This window comes from Salvelinus sp. IW2-2015, unplaced genomic scaffold (assembly GCF_002910315.2).
Source record: "Salvelinus sp. IW2-2015 unplaced genomic scaffold, ASM291031v2 Un_scaffold16481, whole genome shotgun sequence".
In the NCBI taxonomy this organism is placed as follows: domain Eukaryota; kingdom Metazoa; phylum Chordata; class Actinopteri; order Salmoniformes; family Salmonidae; genus Salvelinus; species Salvelinus sp. IW2-2015.
This window is the reverse complement of record NW_019957607.1, coordinates 38161-41655: the sequence shown is the minus strand read 5'-3', so window position 1 is coordinate 41655 and position 3495 is coordinate 38161.

Sequence of the window (3495 nt, the reverse complement as noted above, 5' to 3'; positions counted from 1 at the left end):
CGTTTTCCTTCCTTTTCCAACTTTATAGCACCATGGGTGAGTCATTCCTCCAGGCATCGTACCCCATGAGAAATCACAGCAGATGTGATTAATGATAGAACGTACTATTCTTTTCCCTTAACACCTTGGCAAGGAATTTGGCATCTGCAGCGTGCAAGAACAAGCTATTGCTTGTTTGCATATTTCCATATGACCAGAGCATGCTCCAGATGTTGCCATTTGAGTCCCATGTTCTGTATGTGTAACGTCCGTTGGTGGAAGAAGGTGAGGACCAAGGTGCAGCGTGGTAAGTGTCCATGTTAAATTATTTAACTCAGAACACTAAATACAAAAAAGACGAACGAAACCGAAACAGTTCTGTCTGGTGCAGACACAAAGACAGAAAACAACTACCCACAAACAAAGGTGGGAACAGGCTACCTAAGTATGGTTCTTATTTAGAGACAACGAATGACAGCTGCCTCTAATTGGAACCATACCAGCCAAAAAACATAGAACTACAAAACATAGAATGCCCACCCCAACTCACGCCCTGACCAAACCAAAATAGAGACATAAACAAGGAACTAAGGTCAGGGCGTGACACTATGTGGGAAAGTTGATTTGCATTTGGTTAAAGCCAATGAGCATTGCAGAAGTTATGTTTTCATGTTAATGATTTGCATTAGAATGGATTATTGGACATTGGTGGAGATGTTGCACTATATACAGCTATTGCCTTTAAGCAACACGGTCTAACTAGAATATGTAACAAAAAAGTTACATTTAACCTTTGTAGGAAATTGTCACCATAGCTGACATATTAAACACGTAAGTTGCAGTGACATCTCACTGGGCTCACCATGTCATTTCTGTAAGGAACACGAGGGAGACAGAGAGCTGGTTTCAAGCGCAGGGCACAGCAGGTGTTTAATGTAAAGGACCATAGGAGGAGGCAGGTAGCTGGGTCCAGGTTCAGGCAGAAGGTCATACACAGGGGGTACAAAAAGTACAGGCAGGGAAAAGGCTAGTAATGTAGTCCGAGAGATCAGGAAATAGGTAGATAACAGGAAATCTGATAGGCTAATGTACAGGGAAAAGGCATCGTCAGTGAGGCAGGCAAAAACTATCATACATAGGAGGATTAAATCACGCGAAAACCAGCGCTCCAAATAGAAGTGTGTCAAAAACAAACAATACTTCACAACGATTGGGTGCAAAGAACTGAACTAAATAGTGTGTGATAATGACATACAGGTGTGTGAATAGGTTATCATAATTAGGGTGATTGGGATCTGGAGAGTGAGATGCGTGCAGGGGATCTATGTGTTTGAGAGTGTGAGCTGGAAAGTGGCCTGGGAAGGTGAGTGCGTTCAGGGGATCTCGTGGCATGAGAGTGTAGTTGGAAGCAGATGTTACATTTGAACATGGACAATTGAGTGATATTTGGTTGAGATGTGATCAATGAGATTTAAACCTATATTCACCCATTCAAAAAGACAGACAAAAGTTTGTTGATTTCCCAATGTGTATCACTATGCTTTAAACCATCCAAAACAATGGAAAAACATTGTCTGATTTTTTGTTTAGTTTGTCACCTAAATGTGTTATATCTGCACTTTCAAACGTTTAGCACAAGGTTCAAATGGCAAAACAATGACAGAAATGTTGTGTATTTGTACAACTCAATGTGTTGTCACTGTGCTTCATCTAATAGCACAACCAAATGAGCTGAATTGCAGTTTGCATTAAAAGTACATGGTGCAAGCAAGGCGCGACTAGAACCAGAATGTGGCCCTGGCATTTCTGTTTAAAGCTAAGTTCCTGCAATTCTACTTCGTTTAGCATGACATCTATTGTTGGGTATGCTATTTCATGATAATAATTATGATAAAATGTAGTCTAGAGTAAATTGCACAGCCATATCCCACTCTTATCCCTCCATTCCCCACTTTCTTTCATACCCACATTACTCTCAAACCCAGAGGAGTAAAATTATGCGAGGAGTGTTTTTGCCTCTGGTCACAAAGGTTTAAGGTCGCATTAGTCAAACTTTTCTATCTCTATAACATCTCCTAAACTCTCCTGGTTTGTGTCATGCATATGTGTATCTCAACTAATAGAAAAGTGGTGGGCCGTCAGGGCCTGCAAGGCCTTCTCTGCTGGCCTAAACATCATCAGAATATATATATATTTTTTTAAATATATTTTCCCACAATATGTATTAAATTATTCCCCAGAGTAAGATTATACTCTTCATTTCATAGCTTTCCTCTTGGTTGCACTGCTTCCAGCCCCAGGTTGAGATTTGGAGGGCTGGTCTTTATGTTAGATCTTTATCCAATCATATTCAGCCATCATGTGTTGCCAGGGGTCTAAAATCTGCCCTCAGGCCTTCAGAATCAACAGTGCGGGCGCTTGTAGCTTATAGTGAATGGAAATTAAAATTTAGTGTCAACCAATCAGCTTTAGAGTTGGCTATTGTACGCCTGCTAGCTGGCTCCAGTGTTACACAGGAGCCAGCTAGCAGGCGTAGTGCGTGCACGTCTTTTGATTGGATTACCAATATTGAGAGGCAGGTCCTATGGGCAGATCTAGAAACTGAATTTGATAAACGAATTAATTTGCGTTCTACTAAGCTGTTTTTTTCAACCCACAATGGGGAAGGAGGAGAAGATATCGATTTGGTCGAGGATATAATTATAACGCCATTCTCAAGACGAACTTTTCAAGAAAAGTTAGACATTGTAAGGAGAGGTTGCCCGACGCCACAAAGCCTGTCACAGCGGGGGAAAGCCACTTTCAAAGTTTCAACTACGAGCGCTGTCAATGGCTCACAGGCTCCGAGAAGCACTGCAAACTGTACTGCTGGGAATGCCTATTATTTGCAAGTGATCGATTTGGTGTTTGGAGCCACACTGGCTTTGCACACTTGAGTTGTCTAACCAAGGCAGCAACGAGGCACCAAAGTACGGCTGGGCACTTACAAGCAATTGTGCTTTTGAAAACTTTTGGGGACACCGGAGTGATCTACTAACAAGCGCGCAGGGGCAACGGAGCTGCACAATGAAAAGGTGAAGGGAAATATTGAAAAGACTCATTGGTGTGTGTCATGTTTTTGGGTAAACACTGTTTACCCAAAAATGTCATATTGTCAATTTCAAGGTGACGCAACGCCTGGTTATACTGCGTTTCTGTCTAAATGTATAGTGTCTAGACCATGGCATCATAATGATGGTAATAAGAGGTGGATTAATTCGGGTGGGACTGTGTAGTACCTCACTGAAGGCCCAGGCCCAGGCCCACGGCACGCCACTGATATAGAATTAACATGTGCTATGACATGGCAGTGTGCAATGTACTCTCATGACCATACCTGCACTCTGCAGCTTTACAAACTCTCAGAAACTGCCATCTTGTGCTGGCGTGGGATAGACGATTGTGGGAGGTGGGAGGGGAAGAGGTTCATGTGGTCCATAATAACCCTTTTATTTTATACACTTCCTTGTCTTCACC